Source organism: Platalea leucorodia, assembly GCF_965183815.1.
Source record: "Platalea leucorodia genome assembly, chromosome: Z".
NCBI lineage: Eukaryota > Metazoa > Chordata > Aves > Pelecaniformes > Threskiornithidae > Platalea > Platalea leucorodia.
Window position 1 is genome coordinate 74,966,965 of NC_138858.1, and position 24,780 is coordinate 74,991,744.

Genomic DNA, 24,780 nt, shown 5'->3' on the forward strand with positions numbered 1-24,780 from the left:
AGGAGGCTGTAGCGAGGTGGGGGTCTGTCTCTTCTCCGAAGTAACAAGCAATAGGACTAGTGGAAATGGCCTCAAGTTACACCAGGGGAGGTTTAGGTTGGATATTAGGAAAAACGTCTTCACTGAAAGGGTAGTCAAGCATTGGAGCAGGCTGCCCAGGGAAGTGGTTGAGTCCCCATCCCTGGAGGTATTTAAAAGACAGGTAGACGTGGCGCTTTGGGACAGGGTTTAGTGGTGGACTTGGCAATGCTAGATTAACAGTTGGACTCAATGATCTTAAGGGTCTTTTCCAACCTAAATGATTCTATGATTCTATTCTAACTGTTCTATGATTTTCTGCCTCACTACTCAGACTTGTGTGGTGTTTGGTAAAAGCAAGCAACTAATCCATGTGCTTTGCTTTCCTACATGGCCACTACTAAATATGTCCTCTGGGGAAATCCACAGATTCAGCTTCTGATTGAGGTGTTCTTTCTTTTGTCTGAGCTGCTTTTTTGGACTCGTAGATATTCTAGGGGACAGCTACTTAAGAGAGCTAACTAAGCTCAAATAATAAAGCAATGGGGATTCAGACTTGGTTCTTGTTCCAATCGTTTATCCATTGTTCAGTTATTTAGAAAATATTTGATTTTTGTTTTCATAGCCTGTTGACTAATAACAAAATAATGCCTATTTTGGAAGTCTTTGCTCTGCTCCCTCAGTTTGGGAACAGTAGCAACATCCAAATTACATTTTAATGTCTTGAGCCAGAATCCATCTGCAAAAGACCTAAGGTTTAAGACCAAGGCACAGTTTTATTTTTGTTTTGTCTTTTTTTCTCATTGCAGCTACTTCACAGAGGTACAATACAGTGCAATCAATCCAAGTATGAGTTGATAGTCTCACAATGTTGCATATGAGCAAATAATTAGACACGAGTAAAGTTTTTGATTAATTTTGTAATTTATTCTGCTCTATTGGCCTTGGTTAAACAATAAATTCTTTAGTACATTCACTGTTCTCAACTGTACATAAACTTCAAATTAATAGCTAATAGCAAAGTCTGTTGTGAATACCTGCATGCAGCAGTACCTGATACAGATGCCTGTAACAACAGAAATTAACTTTTAGTTATTTATTTACTAAAATTATTTGGAATGTAGAGTTCACAATTCTGTGTTGGCTAATTACATAAATAATCCAATCTGGAGATACAAACAATACCATATTTTAAGCAACTCATTAATCTTGTTGATTTATAAATCAGTTATAATCAGATGCAATTGATTATGCAATTCAAAATTCAGTTGAATGTGAATATTAGGAGCTTGGGTCTTTCCACCACTGACTCTGCTCTAATCGTAGTTCTGTGTAGTGTGCCTCTTTTTAATTGCTCACCCAAGTGCGTGAAGTAGCTGAATATCCATCTCTGCTCTGTTTTTTTATAGGCAACTGACATTGACTGTGCTGATGCTCCTCTCTTCTCTTCTGCTATGGTATGATAAAATTAATGTTTTCTCCATTTAAAAAGTGTCATTTTGGTACTGTTTTCCCATTTAAAATCACCCTGTGAAATTGCCATCAGCCCTAGATAGAAAGTCTCTCATTTTGATGTCAATAAGGACATCCATTGATGAAAGAGGGCAGAACATGTTTGCATTGAATATTAACCGGGCTGCATGTATGAAAAAGCTATGGCAGGTGACGCTTGATCAGGGAGTCTAGCCAAGCCTAACAGTCATACTGGCCCCTGGAGCGCAACTCAGCATAAGCTCTCATTTCAGGAATCCTTTAATGAAACATTGCAGAGAACATGGATGCAGGCTGATCCAGGCAGGCTCACACACTTAGCCTGACTGCTGTAGGATATCAAGGACACACTCTGTGTCCTAGAAAATGTAATTTTTAAAGGCAGAATAATTAAAGAAAGGTGACAAATGGACACTTGGATCCAGGGCAACATGATCTTACCACAGATCATATCAAATTATTTTGGTATCTTTCTTTGGTAAAATAACTAATCCTTTAGGATGTCTTCAGTCAAGACTTCTTACACATTGTGTGGGAAATCATCAACTAAACCAGAAAAGATTTAGATTATCCCTAACTGACGCAAGAGCTGGCCAAAGAGGAAAGGGAACCAGCAGTTTTGGTGAGAGATCATGATCTTTGGGAGAGGAAAATTACAAGCATTGTTCCTCAAGATTCGGTCTTGGGACTGATCTTATCCAATGTTTTTTGCTAGCAACTTTGTCACAAAAGCTAAGAGTGCACTATTGAAATTTGGTGATGACATAAAACTCGGAGTGCCATTGACACAGAAAAAATGCAGAACAAACTGGATGATCTTTCAAACGGGAGTACAAACAGGAAATAGCATGCAATATAAGAGCACAAAGATGTAGAGCTAGGATTTCTGTTATGAAGTGGAGGATTGCCACTGCGAGAGTTTAGCGAAATTTTGCTTATCAGTGCAATGTAGCCCACAGATGCTCATTTGTTAAGTTGCTCAGATCCATATACCTCTGACAGAAGTATTCTTAATTTACTGTTCCTTCATATGCTGCATGTGGACTTTACGAACAGCCCCAAAAGTCTGCTTTTTTGAAAAGATTATTTGGTGCCTGGCCAGAGCTTAGATGATACACTCACTAAAGGTACAATGGTAGATCACTGAAACAGAAGTTTAAATGAGCCACCCTATGACCACCTCTGACATCTGCCCATGTATTGGTTTAGTAATAAGAAAGTAAAACAAAAAAGATGAAGGGTAAAAAGCCCTTTTGATTAAGGAGTCACAACTACAGCCCACCAACCACTTCCCTTTTTATGTGTTATACCCAGAAAATGCCACCTATTTGCAATGTCTAAAATTCCTTTCTCTTTTTCTCCTGTATCTCCTGCTTTGTAATCCTTTATCAGCCCTGTAGCATTTTAACTCTGTCTCTCCTTCCTCTGTTCTTGTGCCAAGGGACCCTCCCTCCAAAGTATCAATTCGATCCAAATCATAGAATCATAGAATCATAGAATCGTCAAGGTTGGAAAAGACCCTTAAGATCATCGAGTCCAACCGCTAACCGTTAAATGAGATATTTCCTCAGTCCTCGGGTGCTTTGTGTTCCCTTTATGCTTTTATTTGCCTTCTGTTATTTTAGTTTAGGAGCCAAATGTCAGCAAAGAAGATTTGGATAATCATACTCTCTCCTAAGTTGAAATCTTAAGTACAAACTCAAAATTCAAGATCTCTGAGTCAAGATTTTTAGACCTGCAAAGCCAAGATATTAAAAAAGATTTTTTTTTTTAAATACAAAACCCATTTGTTGTATTCCACATAATGCTCATTCCCAGGCACACAGCACTAGTAAGCATGCTGGAGATTTGTTTACCAGCATTTCAACTTTGCAAGAAGTGAAGCTGAACAATTTTTTTCTAGGTTAGTATCTGTCAAAAGCCCAGTAAAATGATCAGATATGTTACTTACTGTGCCTCTGCCATGAAGTTAGTCATATTTTGCATACATATGAGACAGTAAGTTTGACAGACCTTGAAGAAAGCCCACAGGGTCTTTATGAATGATAAATGTAGGTTTAGGGCCAAAACCTCTAATGGAACTCTGCTTGCAGGCTTTGTAGTGTAAGCTTTTACAAAGTTGTTTTGTTTCTTTTACAGAACGTATTCAGTGTTGTGTCTGGTGGTAAGAAGAAAATTATAAATGTTAGTGCATATTGCTGCGAGGTAGTGACTGGAGAAATTATTCTTCTTCCTATGAGGTTTTGTAACTGTATCTTGGGATGATCTCTCTCCTTTGAAACTACAGAGTACGAAATCCTGGGGGAATAAGACCAGTGTGGAACATCTTATTTTAACATAATCTTCATACATATAATCCCATTTAGAGAGAGCCTTTCATTTTAGGATCCCAGAGCATTTTACTACCAGTAGATAAGTCTCATTACACCTGTTAGGAATATTACATCTATTTCATAAATTTTACAAAGGACAATTGGACAGGGTCAGTGGCTTACCTCAAATGGCTGGTGAACAAATGGGAAAAAGCAGAAACAGGAACTAGAAATAATGATTCCTACATCCTTATGTCAGGCCCAGGTAACAGCAGAGGCTTCATTCACAGTTTTAGAATGACAACTTTTCAAAAGGATTCTGTGTTTTTAACCAGGTACGTTTTTTCATGAAAATGTTCAGTTTCTTAGGAAAATGGGATTTTCCATTGAAAAAGCCCAGCCTCTCCACAATGGAAATGTTTCAATGGAACAGCTTTTTATTTTGACTGGAATATTTTTAAGGGAGTGGCATTTTGGCTACTGCATGTCCCTATTTTCTTGTAGGGCCTGCATTTCTTGGTCTAATTCTCCCTGCAACATATGAGGTAACCAAAGACTTCAGGGATGCTCTGTTTCTAACTTCTTTTGAAAGGGGACACAGTTGTGTATCATAGGTGAGGTCATCTAATTTCTGAGAACAGGCATTAACACAACCCCTTAAGTCACTGTTACACATTTATGGACTGAAACGTTTTAGTACTGATGTTTTTGTAGCAAAACTTTAAAATCAAGATAGAAACATTTTATTTTAATCAACATTTTAGGGAAAAAATCCACCATTGCCAATAAAGCAGCTACTTTTCTTTCCTGCTCCCCATTGATAAATATCTGTATGTGTCTTTCTTGAATGATCACTTTACTTGTTCCCACATTTTATATAATGCATTTTTATACAAATAGCGCATTTTAAAAATCCTATATATTACAGTTTAAAGTCTTTTGCTATAATCACTCTTGGCCTACTCTTTTCAAACATTCTCCATTTTAATCTTTACCTATGCATTATTGGAAAAGCCAGATTTATTTTATTCTCCAGCCTTATCACATTTTGGTTTATCCACTAAGACTTCATTACATTTTTTTCACCATCTTGTCCTTTTGCTGCAGTTGTGATCCGATGAATCTTACAGAGAAATATATTTAAAGGCTGCTGCTGTGACATCAGGGAATTCATTTGTACAAAATTTGACATCTTGACTATTCTGTCAGGTATCACTGGCTTCCAGATTGTCACAGAATTGATTGTTATTGATTTCAAAGTGCTACTGACTTTAGGTTCTGGGACCATCTCTCCTTACTAAAAAAAAAAATACTCATACCTATTCTTTCTGATCTTTCTCACAGCATGCTCTATCTGAGGGAGTCTGATTATGAAATGGATTCAGATTACTCGACATAAATGGAGTTTTCTGATTAACTGCTAAATCGTGTCAGATATGGGTCACTTGGCTCTCAGCATAAGACACTCCCATTCATTTTGCTGGCATGACCTTATTCCCTTTAAAAGGGTATTTCTACCTATAACAGTAATGCAGAATGCTTATCTATTGGGACACTATTGTAAACAGCCTTGGACAAATCAGGTCTCTCACTTAAGAATGTTGCATGTATATGATGCATGCATATTGGTTGCCATGATATTAAATATCCTCTGATTCTCTATCAGGTCAAATATGCAGTATGAATTATACATATTACCTTGACTAGCAGTCGAGCTCAGTACTAAGATAGAGTAATTTTATCTAATCTGATGACTCCACATGGCTGCATCTATCCTACAGCATGTATCTACCCTATAGTGTTTGTCCTCCCCTTATCTAACCAGGAGACCTATCAGAAAATACCACAGCTCCCTCCTTACTAGGAGGTTTTTTTCAAAGCTTCTTCTAAGAAAACCAGGGCAGATCATACTGTGCTGAAGAGCATCTCTTTTTACAAGTCTCTCCCCTACATAGTTCATCTCACTTTAACAGCTGTATCGTGATCCTCATCACCAACAAACAAAGGACAACATTATGCAGAGGTCCTCCTGCCTTCACTAATGATTGTTGGGGAAAGACATGTGAATAAAGGCATCACTTCCATTTTTAAGGGCAAAAGTCAGTTGACAGCTGGTCACAAAATGTTTCACAACATTTCTTCAAAGTCAGTCTTATAAGAGGAATGTATACAAATATCACCAGCTACAGAAGACTATGTCAGCATTGTCCTAAGCTGAAAGGCATGTTTGATAGTAAAAATAAAAAAATAAAAAAAAATAAAAAAAAAAAAGAGAAATGGAACACAATCAGGAAAGCCTAGGCAAAGAAAAAATGAGTCAAACACATACTAGTATGTCAGAAGTCTCAAAAGGATGGGTGAAAAAATCTACCACAGTTTAAGCACAGCCTATGAAAAAAAGCTGTCTGCCCTAATGTCTTAAAAAAATTCATTGTTTTCCAAGTCATTCCCCAGTTCCCACTTTTGTTTTGGAAAGTTTGCACTGGTAAGAAGAAACTGACCATATTCACATCTTGTTCCAGTGAGGATGCAACTAGGGTTCCTGCTCTACAGCAGAGCCATAGCCTAGAGTGTCTTCCCAAAACCTGGGAAACAGACAGGATTGCACTGGTCCTTCCAAGAAAATCTGTTAAACAGACAGACTTGCTGTCACTTGATTTTCCATCATGTTTCACTACACAAAAAAGGAACCCAAGAAAAAAAATACATTTTTATGCTTGCCAGTGCATTTATTTTATATTTAAAATCTGAGCACTGCCTGCTTAGAGATGATTAAAGAATCATTCATTAAAATAAAACATAAAACACAGTCTCCAGAGCAGTCCAATCCTCACAGTCCTCTTGCTGGAACCCTTTTCCTGCCAGTGGAGTAGTTTTTGCAGCACAGCACTCATGGATAAGAGTTGGGATTCACTTGCAGCGTGTCTCCATGATTTTTCTTTCAAGTTCAGGTTCCTACTAACAGTCTCTCTCTTCTCAGCCCACCTGTTGACTCTCCTGAGTGTACAGCACTCATTTTAATAGTTATGTTTCTTCTGTGTGAAGTGCTCCGAGGTACTCCATTTGAAAGGCACAATACAGGTGCTGTTGCATTTTATTGTATTATTCAAAAAATGAACAACAGAGGTACTAGCTGGCTGAACTGCCAATGTTAAATGATCGCTGTAAGGGAGCTTTGGGGCCTTTTAAATAAACTATGTGTGATTTCCATAGATGTATTGCTATTTAAATAATGCTTATGACAGACAAGCACATTTGAAAAAAAAAAAAAGAAAGGATGAAGGCTGTTTGAGATTTCCACAGTCGACATGTCAGTAGTGGAGTAGCCTGGGGAAAATGCAGTGAAACTTGTCCATGAGGAGACATTAAATGAACAATGCACATAAACACATCCACACATGCATAATGATGCAGAGACATAATGAAGGCTGCTGGAAAAAAGAAAGGTGTGGTGTGATATATGCAAGAAAAATTGGATTGGATCCGACACGTTAAGTAAAATTACAGGGCCACTTCAGCATTCATGCTTTCTCTCTAAACATTAGTGGTAGCACAGCTTGTCACTATCTATATATATATAAGCAGCATGCCTTTGTGTTGTCCACTAGGATATGAGTGGGGAAACAGGATGAAACTGAGCAAATGAAAATGAAGGAAATGTCAGGAGAAAAAGTAATCTTAACAGTCAGGTCTGTTAAATTGTAAAAGTGTTTTCCTTAGGGAAGCAGTAAAAGCATCACCACTTCAGTCATTTAAAACTGGATCAGACAAACATACAGGGCTACATTCTGCTCCTATTATATGAATATCATTCTGGTTTTGAAACTCTGTATTTTCTTTTGCACTGGTATAACCTAAAGCAGAACCTGCATCCTTGGGAATAATTTTTTTTCAGTAGAGATTAGTAGGGAGAGGGAATATGCCACCAGGTCTTTTCTCATTCTTAATGCTTATGGGAAAATCTTGAGATGGGATTGAGTCTCTGAAAAAAAATATTGTAAAAGATTTCACAGATTATTTATATAATTTAAGTTAATATTCTAGGAAAGTTTAGGGGCATGGGTGTCATGGTCTATTACAATAGCAGAAATACGGTATTTTGAAATAGCAATCAAATTTTCAATGGAAATGGATACCATTTTGAGTCTTTCTGCACCAGTTTGAATGTTTGCATGATTTTGAGGGGTCTACTGTCATACTGCTATGTCTGTGGTAAGCATTTTGCTGAGACCATGAAATAATCCATTTACTTATTTTCTTTGTTTGTTTCTTTATTTTCCCAAGAATTAGATTCAATATCAATCAAAATTTGTTAGTATGGCTAATTGAAGTGTAGCATTTTGTAGACCTTTTCACAAGTACAGTAATGATTTTTTTTTTTATTTTTTTTTTTTTTTAGTATGTGTTGGCTTGCTCTCTTTTATAGATGGGAACCCTTATTTATGTAAAGCAAACTCTCACACAGTTTAAGTGAAAAACTTACCTTGAAACTAAATCCAAATAAAATGACATCAGCAGAAAATCTGACCCATTATGTTTTAGGTAACCAGCTGGCTAATGACTTTGGTGGTCTGTCCGGTAAAGGCTGCTGATATTCAGAATGAAGCTCTCTAGTTAGAACACTGACTCTTATTCATTGCAGTTTAAATGCAGCATCACTTGTTGCTGCATGATAGATTCATTGCTCAAAAAAATTATCGAGATGATTTCTTAGAGGATCCATTCACAGAGGCTAAATGGTCCTTACATGTTTTATTTTCTGGACAGATGTTGATATTTCAATGGGAATACAGTAGTTCAGCATTTAAATCTCTTGAAATTGACAGACTGAAATTGTACAGTACAGCTTTTTTTGGCCTGTGATAAAGACAGATTGGTGTCAGCTTGATGATGGAGAGGATATCAGATAATTGTAACCTTCTTTTTGCTTTATTAAGCTCTATTTACTGAATACTCTATTCTTTTCTGTGGGCCAGTATGGTATATGGTTTCTGCCCAGGTTCCTGGGTGAACTTCTCTGTTGAGCTTTAGGTACCTCATATCTTCATAGCAACCTATCTTCAGCTTGTTTTCATTCTGTACTCACACTAGGAATTTCATCACTGTGCCTGGAAACAAAACATCATAAACTGGGAATATAAATATGTCAACGGAATGCTTCCATTTGCTACATTTAACTGTCCCCTTTTAAATGTTAAAATGATTTATTAATGTAAAAAAGAAGCTGTATACATTTTACTAGCTGAGAACATCTTTAAATCCCAGCTATACAGTATATCTAATTTCCAAAAAGCAAAGTATTAACTGTAAGTGTTCATTACTGATACAGTGTGCAGTGTTTTGCTTCTTGGTGTCTATTGAACCAGTTTGCCAGTTGATGAACACAAGGACCTCTGACTACGATAAGATAGCTGGCTGCCATTGCACAGGGAGATCTAGCTCATCAGGTGCAAAACTGGTTGGGATCAGCAGTGTTACTTAGCATCTCCTGAAAGTGGGTGCACTGGGTGGAGACTCCATAGGGGCTGGTCAGAGTCAGAAAGACTTATTTGTACCCTGAACTTCAGAAAGTTCTATGTCCTGGTTAAGTCAGTCATTCATGAGCTGCTTAAAAATGAAATTAGACACTTGAACTTTCGTTCCTGGCTTTGAAAGTACTATTTTCACAAATTACTTTAACAAGTGTGATCACCATATATAAGCTTGACATCTCATTTAATGTAGTACTACCTTTGTGTTAAAATAATCCTAAGAACATCTAACGTGTTTTATATCTATTTTTTCTATCTAGATACTGCCTATTGTCCCTTTCTTCCGAAATCATTAATTTCTTTTCCTCTTTCATGAAGAAACCCTCTGTTACTCTTTGTGTCCAAAGTGGGTGGCAAACTGTTCCCTGGCTCTTGGATATGTGCTGGTGTAACCTGGAGCAGTAGAGCTCAGTTCAGAGCAGTTGTGTGGCAAAGATCAGCATGCTGTCATGCTACTGTGCATGCCAGGGTTTTAAACAATCCTTGATGATCTAATAGGACAAATCAGGAATGCATGCAGCTTGTTTCTTCTGCCAAGTATGTGAAATCTCTTGGCACTCTCTCCTTTTGGGGATAATTTGAAGTATTTCACTTTGCTTTCCAACCTCCTTCCTGACACTGCTCCTTTAAGAGCAGCAAATGCAGCAAATTGAGGAGTCAGAGCTCTTTTATGAAAGTCGTATCTACAGATACCTTCTAGGGTCCTGGAAACAGCAAATGTGGCTCCTGTGTTAGTCCCACCTTTCCCGGTGAGAAAGGGGAAGAATAGAAGGTACTCTGAGATCACCACTCATTCTTCTTGGAGAGACAAATGCTCTCTGCTTTCTGGAATATTTTCAAGTTTGCAGGTCTTTTGAAAAACAAAAAATGAATGAATACCTTGTCAGTTCCTCCAAACATTTATTTTTCAAATTGTTAAAAAAAGTAAAAAAGTCATTTTCACTTGAGCGCTCCTTAAGCAAGTGAAAATACTTTTTGTCTTTCAACCTTCTAAAATGTTTTCAAATTATAAATGTAGTATAAAATATTGTAAAAACATAGTTTTAAGCTAAAAAATCAAAATATTTCAGTTAAGGCTTCCTAAACAATTATTTCAAAGGCTATTGATATGCAAGATATTTTGTTGCCACCAACTTGCCTTTGTTTATGAGAAGATATCCCTAATGCTGGTATTGTATCAAATGCCCAGTGATTCCTAACTGACCACTCAGGAGCAAAGAAGACATAGCAAAGCTGGTTTTGAAGGGACAGAGATCACAACGAGAAAACAACCTTAGCTCCCTTCTGCTTTTTTACTAACAGGGAATAGAAAGTATGCAGCATCTTGCAGGGCACAAGTCATGTCATTGCCAAGGACAGTAAAACCTTTTGCTGCTACAACGGCTTTAGACTCCACTTTTGAAGAGAGAAAAAGAGAGTTTAGGGGCTTTGAAAGGTCATTTAGTTCATTCCCTTTTCCCAAAGGCAGATACAACCACACCTATATCAGGTATCACGTGCTGTGATAGATTTCTAATTTGTGTAAAAAACACAATCTTTGCAGTGATTATTTAGGATCTGGAATGACATTAAGGGAAGGACACAAAAGGTATTAACTTTGAAACATGACTGGGAGAGTAATACTCCTCGAATTCCTTACCATGTTTCTGTCATGGTTAAAAACTGTTGAGTGTAAGTGCTGCACAGGTCTGAGAAGGGCTCTGTTCCCTCTTATCACTAAGTCCATATTTTCCATTCACTTAGGAATTATGTAAACACTTTATCGTGAAAATATTATTTTGCCATTAGACGTAACTTAAATGCAGTTCAGCTGTCATTATATGAAATAAGAAATAGATACATAGACTGTCCAGAGCCTACAAATCAGAGAATATAATCATAGAATCATAGAATCGTTTAGGTTGGAAAAGACCCTTAAGATCATCAAGTCCAACCATTAATCTAGCACTGCCAAGTCCACCACTAAACCATGTCCCTAAGCACCACATCTACACATCTTTTATTTAAAGATACCTGGAGGTATTTAAAAAATACCTCCAGGGATGGGGACTCAACCGCTTCCCTGGGCAGCCTGTTCCAATGCTTGACAACCCTTTCAGTGAAGAAGTTTTTCCTAATATCCAATTTAAACCTTTCCTGGTGCAACTTGAGGCCATTTCCTCTTGTCCTATCGCTTGTTACTTGGGAGAAAAGACCGATACCTACCTTGCTACAACCTCCTTTCAGGTAGCTATAGAGAGTGAGAGGAGGGTGTGCCCTGAGCCTGCTTTTCTCCAGGCTAAACAACCCCAGTTCCCTCAGCCGCTCCTCATAAGACCTGCTCCCTAGACCCTTCACCATGCCACTTAGGATGATCTGCTCCATAACTTTCCCTGACACCGAGGTCAGGCTGACAGGCCTGTAGTTTCCCAGATCCTCCTTCCGGCCCTTCTTGTAGATGGGCATCACATTTGCTAACTTCCAGTCAAGTAGGACCTGCCTGGTTAGCCAGGACTACTGATAGATGATGGAGAGTGGCTTGGTGAGCACCTTTGCCAGATCCCTCAGTACCCTTGGGTGGATCCCGTCGGGCTCCATAGACTTGTGCATGTCTAAGTGGTGTAGCAGGTCACTAACCATTTCCCCTTGGATTATGGGGGCTTCATTCTGCTTCCCATCCCTGTCTTCTAGCTCAGCAGGCTGGGTACCCGGAGAACAATTGGTCTGACTATTAAAGACTGAGGCAAAGAAGGCATTAAGTACCTCAGCCTTTTCCTTGTCCTTTGTCACTACTTTTCCCCCCACATCCAATAAAAGATGGAGATTCTCTGTAGCTCTCCTTTTGTTGCTAATGTATTTGTAGAAACATTTTTTGTTGTCTTGTACAACAGTAGCCAAATTAAGTTCCAGCTGGGCTTTGGCCTTTCTAATTTTCTCCCTGCATAACCTCACAATATCCCTATAGTCCTCCTGAGTTCTCTGCCCCTTCTTCCAAAAGTCGTAAACTCTCCTTTTATTCCTGAGCGCTCTGTTCAGCCAGGCCTGTCTTCTTCCTGCTGGCTTGTCTTTCGGCACATGGGGTCAGCATGCTCCTGTGCCTTTAATATTTCCTTACTGAAGAATGTCCAGCCTTCCTGCACTCCTTTGCCCTTCAGAACTGCCTCCCAAGAGACTCTGTCAACCGGGCTTCTGAACAGGTCAAAGTCTGCTCTCCAGCAGTAGCAGTTCTGCTGACCACCCTCCTTACTTCTCCAAGAATCAAAAACTCTATCATTTCATGATCACCATGCCTAAGACAGCCTCCAACCATCACATCACCCACTAGGCCTTCTCTGTTCACAAACAAGAAGTCCAGCAGGGCACCTTCCCTAGTTGGCTTCCTCACCAACTGTGTCAGGAAGTTATCTTCCACACACTCCAGGAACCACCTAGACTGTTTCCTCTCTGCTCTATTGTATTTCCAGCAGGCATCTGGTAAGTTGAAGTCCCCCATGAGAAGAAGGACTAGCGATTACGAGACTTCTTGCAGCCGCTTATAGAATACTTCATCTGCCTCTTCATCCTGTTTGGGTGGTCTATAACAGACTCTCACCATGATATCTGCCTTGTTGGCCTTCCCCTTGATTCTTACGTATAAACACTCAACCCTATCGTCACCATCATTAAACTCTAGACAATCAAAACATTCCCTAATGTACAAGGCTACCTCACCACCTCTCCTTCCTTGCCTGTCCCTTCTGAAGAGTTTATAGCCATCCATTGCAACACTCCAGTTATGTGAGTCATCCCACCACGTTTCCATGATGGCAACTATATCATAGTTTTCCTGCTGCACAATGGTTTCCATCTCCTCCTGTTTGTTGCCAGTGCTGCGTGCATTGGTGTAGATGCACTTCAGTTGGGCTATTGGTCTTGCCACTTTTTGGGGGGGGGGGAAGCCCTAGTTCCTACGTGAACATTCTCAGGCACTTCCATGGTTTCTGATACATCCATAGCCCTTGCATCTTTGCTGCCGCATACATCTCCATCCCCTACCTCCACTGAGACGGCAGACTGAAGGACCTCATTAGCACACCGTCCCACAAATATTGGTGTGCCACCCCCAGGCTTATCTCTAGTGAGCTTGGTTTTACCCCTTTCCCCTTTCCAATCTGGTTTTAAGCTCTTCCAATGAGCCCTGCTAACTCGTGTGCAAAGATCCTTTTCCCCCTTTGAGACAGGTGTACCCACCCCATCTGTTGCCAGCAGGCCTGGTGATGTGTAAACTGACCCATGATCAAAAAACCTGAAATCTTACCGGAGACACCAGGCTCGAAGCCAGGTATTGATCTGCTGGCTCTTTCTGCGTCTTTCCTCATCGTTCCCTGCAACTGGAAGGATAGAGGAGAACACTACTTGTGCTCCTGATCCCTTAACCAGTCATCCCAAGGCCTGAAGTCTCTCTTGATTGCTCTTGGACTTCTAGTTGTGAATTCCTTACTGCTTCCAAATGCACCATGTTTGGGTTTGCAAGGCTGGTACTCAGTGGTTGTACCGGTAACTCAATGGCAGCCCTCATAACACAGGGCTGCTGGACTTTTCTAGCACTTCATCAAGGCATAGTACAGTGGCTGTAGTCTCCTGTTAGCATTCTTCTTTTCCTGAAACTTGTGGGATAGCCATACTATAGCCATACTGTTTGTTCTTAGAACTAAACAAGAAGGGGATTCTTCTCAAACATTGTAACTACACTGCTGATAGGTCCTCAGAGATCATTCTGCATCCTATTTCTGAAGGATGTAGTATTAATTATAACTATATTGCAGTTGTCAGCTAAGTGAGCTCACAAAGCGAAGTGAGCTAAGCACAGAAAAGAAAGAAAAAAGCCATTCCTGGCCAAAAAGCCATGATTTTATTGGAGGACAGTAAGAAACAGGACACAGAACAGACACACTGACTTTCATAAATGACAAAGTTAGTGTGACCATAGTAATTCTGCAGAATTCATACCAATTTGCACAGGACTAAACAACAGTTCAAGTTGCAGAACAATGAAGACTTAAACACTGCACCTTCTCAGTGCTCGTCTTCGTTCTTTGGTAAGAATCCACCTCTTAACCCCAAATACCTTCTTCAGGATTTCATGTGTGCTTTTTACTTACATAAAGTAGAGTAAAGATCTCTGTTAGGAGGCAAAATATTACCATTATAGAGCTGAGAAATATGAATAGTCTGGATCAGTATCCAGACTCAGTCCAAACAGAACATTTGAGGTTTGCCCATCTCATTTCTCAGGAAATCTCCCAACTCCCAGGTAGCCTGGCTTTATTTGTCTTGCATTAATTTATTTCCCCCCATGGCATAGATGCAGAACATCTACGTGTTTGGCAGTTACTCTTCCCCATGTTTTTGGCTAGATTAAATTTGCAGCACATTACACTGCTTGACAGGAACAAAGAATCAGCCCCAAGGATTTGCTGACAAGAAAAGTCCAGATGTGTGTGTGTAAGGTTTCAATCTTTTTTTCACTTTTAGCTGTGGAGGAATTTTCTTAACTATACTAATTACATTATCATCCTGACACAAGCTTCATTAATGCACTTTTAGCCCTATTGCCTGGAGCTCAGTGAATTCATTGTCTTTAAATAACCCAAGAGAGAAAAAGAAAATCAGATGAGAAATTGTACATGATTTCATCCACTGTGTTGCACAGAGAGACAGAAATTGCCAATTCACAAAGAAAAGAATTTAATGTTTCTGGCGGGAATTCAGGCTAAGCTGGAACTTTTCTTTCCTCCCTTGCACCTACACATAGCTTAGATTAGGCCTTTGCTGTTTACGAATTGCTGTTTTGATGAGGACAAGCACCACTACGCACTCCCAAAAGACCCCGCTAGATTTATGAGAGTATGGTGTGAACCAGAACATGAGACGGAGGCCTGGACAGTGGGAGTCAGGAAAAGAGCCCACATCTGCCCACATCTGCCTCCCTGGGCAGTCAGTGACTATGGAGGTATCTTAGAGAAGGCTTCTTCAAGTCTTATTCTGGTTTCTTGAAACATGTGGGTATGTGCATATACTTGGAATATCAAGCTTTTCCTTGGGTGCTGCCATTTCATTTTCTAGGTAAAACAATTCACTATGCTGGCAAGCTATCCTAATGCAGTTTTTCTAGATAATAGCAGCAGGTTTATTTGTAATTCTGTGCACAGGTTTTGGTTTTGAAGTTGGCTTAGACTTTTCTAAAATGCAAGAAAACTTCTTTGAAACTCTCTGGGGAAGGAAGGCCTTCACTATTTATTATCCAGATTAACTGCTTTTTGCTCCTCAGAAGCTTGCCACAGCTTCCCCACTTTTTTTTGCTAGACCTGACTATGCACTTGGTATGCTCACAAGCCATCTGAAGCCATTTCAGTGATCTGAACTACGCATGGACCTCCCCACATTGGGCTGTTTCTGCTCTCCTCAGCCTGCCTTGTCCTGGAGTAGAGTGTGTAAAAAACTTTTTGCCCATCTGCACATGAGAAGACAAACAAATCCTTTCCCCTGCATTATCAGTCCTGTCAAAATTATCCAACCATCAGCTGCACCACAATTAGACAGCTCTGGTGTGTGGGACTCAGTCCTGGTATTCCTGGCACCTTTTACTCACTGCACTGCCTCTTCTAAATGGTGTCAATGCTGAGAACAAAAAAGAGCACTGCTTTCATATCTGAACTGGCTTCCAATAACCTCCTGGGTGAAATAAGAATTTAGCCTGTCAAGCTGTGAACACTTCGGTAAGCAGCTACCTGATAGATGCAATTTCCTCACACTGCCACAGGTGAGAATAGCTTGAAGGCTAGGTCTGGTACATGCCCAGCATAAACATGAGGAAGCCACCAAACAGATAGTTTCAATAAAGGGTCTTCCACACTGCAGGTTCGTCACCTCAGCTATCTGCTAGAGCTTGTGCTCGTTCACTTTCCAGGCAGACTGCAAGCCCTCTGTGTTTCCCCTTTCTTAAAAGCTATTAGGTCAATACATTTACTGATGTTATGTTGGCTTGGGTTATTTTATAATCTTTATATACAAAGAAGGCACCAAAGCAGGTGATTCACACCCATAGACCCTATGTAAAATGTGATTAAAAAAATGTAAAACCAGCACAATTGCAGCCTAACTTTGCACCCACTGAATTCTGAATAAAGCTCTTGCTAATAAGAGGAGTAAATTTGAACAAATTCTGGGACCTTTTAAAGTGCTGCACAGAAATATTCCTAGATTTTAATCTAGTACAACTTGCTGTAATTTTGTAGTTTTAAATTAGAGTCAAGGAAAATAATTGTTTTATTTAGGAAAAAAAAGAGAAAGAAAACTCTTTTCCTGTGTTTTAGCTCTGCTTTCTTTTGATTTATTGTAGTTCTGCTAAGTGCTACTTTGACATTTGACACACGTAGGTCTTTATCACAATCTGGACACTTCTGTCATTGGAAGCTACTATGATCCCAAGTTGTCATGGAAAACAATTATTTGATAAAAGCTTTTAACAAAACATAACAAAGCAGGCGGAAAAAAAAGGTCAGTCAGAGAGGATTGCATTACAACACAACTGTTTTTCAATAAATATTACAAACAACATCTGCTGCTCTCTTTAACGTTGTGACAATTTCTTTTTATTAAGATCTGAGTAGCAAATTACTTTTAGATGACTTTAAAAGTAATTTGCAGCTTAAATGTGTCTGCGTTTTGGGGGGTAATTTATGACTATGTTTTCAGATTGTATGATGATTTTTATTAAGATCATTTTTCAATTTCCTTCCTTTTATGAAAAAAGGAAAGGTACTAAGTGATCACACATAGACTTCTGTCTCCTTACATATTCTCTCTCTTAACACAAACACTTTTTAAAGTAAATAGCTCCATGCTGTGTAATACTTCTATAAAGAAACCTAAAATGATAGAAAGCTTGTGTGGTTTGAGCTTTACAGAATCAAAGTATTTAATAACTTAAGATTCACTGAAAATCAAGCCTGCCCCAGCACAGTCTACTGTATGTGTTGATACATGATACTAAAGGACTTAATTTGTTTGTTTTCCTTCTACCTGATTGCAAATCAGGAAGTTAATGGTGAGGAAAAGAATGCTACAGAGCGGATGAAAGAGATTTCCTCTCAGAGCTCTGAAAAGCACTGTAATAGGAGATTCATGCCACAGACAGAAATCCCAGAAATCCCCCAATCGCAGCTGAATGTAGCGGAAAGGAGGGTGCACACAATTTAGTGTTACTTCAGGAAGGCAGCATAAAATGCACTAAACCCTTTGCCTGTAGTTTTAGCAGCAATCTAGCTCCACTGAAAAGCCTGGCAATGCCACTTTCATCCTGCAATTATTGGAAGAATCTCACAGACAGCAGAGATCCTTTCCTTCTCCTGGGCATGTACAAAAGCCGATAAAGTCTACATATTATGCATACAAATTATCTGCAGCAGCTGTCACAAGGTTACCTTGAGATCATGGTGCGATGAGGGATCAATACTTCATTCTTTTGCAACTTGATTGCATCATGGAAACGAGAGTGGCTGTACTTTGGATCCCTTTCAAACTGTTTGAGCATGTGCTTTCTCTAATCCCAAGCCAATAAAAGTCCCTGAAGATTACTGCCTGATTCTTTCACTCTTCAATCAGGCCTGACTTTACTTACATTCCCCTAATACTAAGATACCAGCAAGAACTGCAAGTATCCAAATCATCATAGCAAAGTTACTGGGTTATTAGACTAGTGGTAAATGGCCATAAGCATGTTTTCAGGCTTCCTCAAAGTATCTCAGCTTAAACTGTCATGAAGATAAACACTGATGTGTAACAATATGGGAGCCCCAAAGGGAGTAGCTGGTGGGTTCTCTCCTATTGTTTATCAAAAGCGTATTTCTTAGGAGCCTCTGTACGGCCTTCATGCTTCCTTTTCCTAAAGCTCCTTCACCCTCACCAAAACACACCATTACAATTGTAAGAAACAATCATTAACCAACATACCCTAACATTTTTCTGACAGAGTTTGCATACACCACTGGTAAAAATTATGGAATAGCACCTCTGGAGATCTTTGTTGCTCTAAGACCACCACGTGTCATGTTGAGAAAGTTTAGAGATGCATCTTTCTAACTGAATATTATCTTCCCCAGATCAGTTGACTCACGGCTTGCCTTTTGATGCATGCAAGACTCTACATTTGTTCCCAAAGACAGTTAGATGCATGCTACTATCTGAAAGTAAAATGTGTGTTGAAGTACTTTAAGCAGTAAAAGATAATTAATTGTTAGTGTCATACAGTTTTCTGTTCAGTATGTTAAGAAAAAGGTTGTGAGGGTAGACATATTTCAGTAATGTAGATCATGTTTTCACTATAGCATGTGGGTTTCATCCTGTGTGAACATATGATTTCTTATGTCATGTTTAAATGCAGGACCTGGCAGGGCAAATATTCTTGCAAATTGCCGTCACATTTGTTTATTGAGTAGTGAGCCTTATATTTGCCTTCTACAGTATGTGAGCTTACGTTTTGTTGCACCGAGTTTGAGGACCCCAGACTGCATTACAAAATGTAAGAAAAACACCCAGTCACATGTATGCACTTAGAAGACATTGCTAAAAACTAGCATAGGCTTCATATTCATTTATTCTGAAAGAAAGAAAATCCAAAATCTCTCACTTTCTTACAGATTTGACTCACCAACTACCTTGTTATACATGCCACTGCTAGAGTTCAATAGTCAGAATTAGAGATGATCATCCATTGTTCTTTTGCATAGCATTTCTACTTTAGATATTTTAGATAACTCTTCCTTTTGGTCTTAAATTTGGAAATATGCTCTGCAACAGGGTCATAACATCTTGACGCAAGTACATGGATTAAAGACATTGTAACTAACACTTTTCTGCAAAGTAAACCAGCAATGCTCAAAAAGTAATTTATTTTCAGACTTACAGATTTCTTTTAAATTTTCAGCAGATTCCAGGGAGAGGAGCATGGCTAAACAGTTCAAGGTAGGCAGTCACTGCTCAAATACAATTTTTTATGACAGCTGAACAAAAACTGTGGTTAGATGTGCTGGATGGCTTCTCTGAACTAAATTTGCACAGTAATATGCAGAGGAGAAAGAGATACTTTACAGTTACACAGCTGGCATATTTTTACACACAGGAAGGTCTGAAAACAAAACTATTTGATGGTTGCTTTTTCTGTATTTAAACCTTCTTCTACACAGGCCATTAAGCTCCCTGTACTGAGAGTACTTTTTTAAACAGAGCCATAGTAATAAATATCTTTGTCTGTCTCTGCAAATGTATATGAATGTAGGGCTTTATTTCTGTATTTGAGTTGTGACAGCCCTTGGCTTTCAATCCAATTAACTGAGTCATACTGTTATAAAACTCCAAGGAGAGAAAAATGTTAGCCCCATGAACTCAGAAATAACAGGATTGCACTCTTTTTTTTCTTTGAAGGACACGCTTCTCTTTCAACTGTATGACTTCCTTAATATTTTATAGGTTCAAAATGAAAGGAAAAAAAAAATCTGATTTTGAATTCCACTGGGTGGTATATTTAGGAAGAGCTACATACATATAACTTATAGGGGTTTTCCAGAAATATGTACCCTCTGTGTAAGGATTGAACAGATGAATAGTCTTCATATTACTTATCCTATCCATATGGTCTCTTAATATGGAATAAGAGCAAGAGCCTAAAACTCCTGCTTTTGTGTATCATTTAAGTGAAACCGGGAAGGGTTATTGAGTACCAGCCTGTATGCAGAGGAACCTAACAAGAGTTCCTGAGGATTATGTGAAAATCCTGTTCCTGGAAGTGAGGACGGTGATCAGGAAAATGTAACTTTCTTTTGAGACCTTTAATCACATCAAGCGTTCAAAATCAGAACCATTAAAAACTATTTACTCCTCAGGAGAGCAGCGCTAAAGGATATATGAGCCCCATTGCATAGCCAAGTACTGATTATGTGAGTGGGCAAGGGTGTTTCAAAGATTTGGTAGTTTCACTTTGTGTAAAGTTCTGCCTAATCATGTAGAGTAGTTTAGGTTTGTGCATACCCTGCAATCTGCAAGAGATGTACCTCAAAAGAGGGATGGTCTATGCAAATTCATAACTAAACACCTGTATGTGAAGCAGAACTTTGACATTAAGAAGGGCAGATTTTGAGAAGAGAAGAACAGAAAAACCCAGGGGATTAATGGATTTGGAGCAGACATTGATAAAAAGCAAAGAACAGAAACAAGCTACCAGAAGGGTGCAGAGCAGGAGAAATTCAGGGTGTATAGTGTAATCCAGACAATCGCCTATACTTATTTCAATAATAACAAAAGGGTGTTTTGGAAGATTCAGTGTGAGGACAGAAGCAAGCATCACTGACCAAATGCATCCCTCTCACCTGAAGTGAAATAACCAGAATAACTAGCTGATCCTGAGTCATGTTTTGGTCATCTTTGTGGTTTCTCTTGACAATAACATTCCTCTTCTTTGATTCGCTTTGGTATTAAATATGTTTTTTAATTGAAAGGATAATTTGTCATTTATAAATTGTGGTTTTGTATAGAATCAATAGCAACCTGTAGTTTTAGAAGCATGCACTGCAAGGATTTCCCTGAAAGCTCCCGCACCTTTTCTATTCTTTCATGATGTAGGGAAACAGCTTTAACTTTTTTTGTTCTTACCATTTTGTATAATATTTTTAGCACACACACAGAAAGATGGGATTTGATGTTGGTTTGTTTCTCCTAATGACAGCTTCTGAAGGATATCTCCTGATCTGAAGCTGCAAAGTAAAAATGGCAACAAAATGATCACTGTACAGACAAGAGTATTATGGCACATAGATGAGGTATTTGGAAGAGAAAAATAACAGCTGAGAAGAGTGAGGGACTCAAAGAAAAGTCTCTCAATGCCACTTCAGCTGGCTTGACATGTTGTGTCATAAGCTTTATAAGCAGAAGCCTCATTTATCCAAAAGGAAACGTGGTCTGTGAACTCAGCTTCAATCAGGATTGCAATGTGCTTTCAAAATCAGAATGCTAGCATTTAAAAATAAAGTGATACTGGAGAACAAATAAGAAGTTTCTTTAGCCACTTACATAATGAATTCTTTAGGGGCGTGTCACATGCTTGTCCCAGAGTTCTTGACAAAGCCTAAAATCCAGCATTTTGCATCACATGCCTTTCTTGAAATAAAGGTTTATTAAAAAGTTAAAACAATAATTATATAATAAAATGAATCTGGGAAGAGCACAATCTCTTTGGTGCTTTCTTCATGTAGATTAACTAAATCTTTTCCTAGTTAACCTTGCTCCTCTTCTCTTAGATCTGTGGTAACTTGCAGTGCACCCAGCAATGGAAGAGAAGAGACTTAAACAACACAGCTCTTTGGGACTTTGACGATCTGTTATCTTGTAGAAAGCACTGCATTAACCACTTCTCTAGCACTTGGCTTGCCTCTGCTGCTGTTCTCTGTAACAGCTCCCACAGCTCCGCGTCATAGTTTTGCAGTTGCTTCTTAAAGAAGAATGATAGCCTTTGGGTTTATTTACCAGGTCTAGACTATATCGCTGTTTCCCCTGCTTTTTCAGTAATTGGCCTCTGATATCACTGTTCATGTGAGGTACCTAAAGTTGCAAGCTATTATAAACAAAGACTTAACTCCTAAGGTAAGGGGCTCTGGAGTCTACACATGATAACAATGTGATATTTATGTGATAACATAAATATGCCAAATTTGATTATGGATTTCTGCCTGTCTTCATGTCCTCAGAGCTTCATGCAGTCACCAAACAACAGTGGATGCTCTTGATTAGGGAAGATTTGAATGACTGACCCTGTGGTCTACATGTGAAATGCTCTGTAGCCCATTACCTCTCATGATAAGTTAAGTATATGGCAAGTATATGGAAAGTTGTGTTCACCTAGGAATTAATAATGGAAATAAAATACCAATGTGGTATTCCCAGGTACTTTCTGCACTAAAAGTTATTGCTGAATTATTATTTTGCATGGTTTGTGAACATACAGCTAGAAGGCACTTATAATTGAAAAGTGGAGGTAACTATCATGCTTCTGTGAATAAAACGCAATATGTAAATCTCTCTCGTAGCCCTCAACAACTTCTTGGTTTACAGCCAGATCTGCAATACACAAAACAGTGGCAGAGGGTACTGCACATTCATTTCTGTAATAAAAACCATCATGAGATGGTATTGATGTTGATGCACAGCTGCTGAAAAAAAAAAAGGCAATATTTGGAAGGGAGATTGTTGGATTTTTTTCAATGAAACATAGTGATTTTCCAGACTGCAGTGTGCTGGAACAAAACAGCATCACACTGAGTATTCAGTTAAATGCAGGTGTAGCGGATGTCTCAGCTGGGCCTTGATGGGTAGCTCTTCATCATAGTACTAGCAGGCTGGTCAGTAGCTCTACTCAAAAAAAACCCCCAAAATACCCAACCAAAAACCATGTGAATATGGGGTAATATTTAACCTATAGAAAACAAATGAGAATATCAGTCTTATAATTAATCTTCCTCAGAATCCGACTTCACTCTAACTGTAGGTAAGCAGAGAAAGCCTGTCCTGAGAGGAACCGGTGGAAATCAAGGAAGGGAGACATGCCAAGAGATGTGCATCAAGGATTGCCAGAGGAGGTATGGTGGCAAGAGTTCATACTTCTCACCACAAAGCTGTTAAACTTCTTAAGTCAGTATTTTTATGCCTGTATCTTCTTGCAGATTCTCTTTTCTATACAACTTCTACACAACTTTATATGTTACCATTTATGTATTGTAGTGAATGAAAAACTTCTTAAAATTGGAGACGTAAACATGTAAAATACACCAATCAAGTATAAATACTGCCAACCTGCAAGTATATGGATAAACATAAGTAAGTCCACTTGGACATCTGAACAGTCATCCAACCAGAGGCACAGTTATTATTAAAAGAAATTAGGAGCTTTTGAAGCTTAAATGGCACATGTCATTTGTATCAGAGTACATTTCCTTCATTTATTTTGACCATCTTTCTTCCCTAGCCGGTTCCTGCTGTTGAAAAGCTTCAGAAAAATGAAGGAAAGGAGTTCTCTTTGGTGATAATCCAACATCAATGGACTTTGATCAGCTCTGGAAGGTAAATTTGGCAACAATAATTTGGTCATATACCATACACAGTTCTATTTTCTCTTCCTAATTTAAATGTAGCCATTATCTTACCACAGTTTATTATTCATACATATTTATAAAATATGTGAAATGTAATGCAGCATAAACTAGCTAACTTCATATTTGGAGTTTTCTCATTTTTAATCTCAATATCTTAAATTACGGTAACTGTTCTTGCATTCATTTAAAATGTGAGATAAATTAAAGCAGCAGTCTGTTTAAATAATAGAAGAAAACATAAAACATACAATCTTGTTATTTGAACATAAAAGCTACATAGAATGTTCTTAAAAGGAATGAGCTAATGTTCCTTTCAGAGATAAAACTACCGCTGAACACAAAGAACAGATTTAATAATCCAGCTTCCTGTTCCCATGTAACTACAAACTCCTCTTTACTTTAGAGAATATTTAGCCTTTTCAGAACTGGTCCAGAAACCATGGAAACCACTGACATCAGTAAGTTCTGACTTTTTTTGTTTTGTTTTGTTTTGTTTTCTGGTCTCAGCTCTGTAACTTTTGCCATGTGGATGACTGAAACTATCTGCCTGTGTGAAGGACCAGTGAACACAGTGGGTCAAGCAATGCATTAGCTGCTGTAAAACATGTCTTTTTATACAGTATTTTCAAAGGATGACTTAAATACTAGGAGTATCATCTTGTTTGCTCACTAAGCAAAATCACAGACAACATGAATTTATTATTGATTTTGGATGGAAACAAGCCACTGGGCTTTGTTCTTATTTTAGTGCTATTTATAAACATGAGGGAACCAGTGCTTATAGTTTGTGCAAAGATTTGATTTGTAGGCAACTTAGAATTAATGATATGCTGGCAACCCTTTCAAATAACTAGCACATGATGTGGCTGATGTGATTAACGTTCACAATACATTATGTCCCAAGGTATACATTGTAACAACAATAATTATCATAGGCATTTTTTGTAATTTTTAAAGGAAATATACAATTCTGTAGGAATTGCATGTAACTTAGATTGGTCATGCATTAAAAAACCATTATGAACAGGCTAAAGGCCAAATGTGATTTGAAATTGGAGACCAGATAATTAGCCTGTATTTATACTGAGGTCTCTGTGCTTAATTCAAAAAAAAAAAAAAAAAGAAAAAGAAAAAGAAAAAGAAAAAGAAAAAAGAGGATTCATATAGTAATTAGTTTGAAAACTTTATGAATTAGATGTGACTACCTAGTGTGCTCAGGAAGACCCTTGAAGATCTAATTAATGTTAATAGAAACTCTCTTAAATTTCT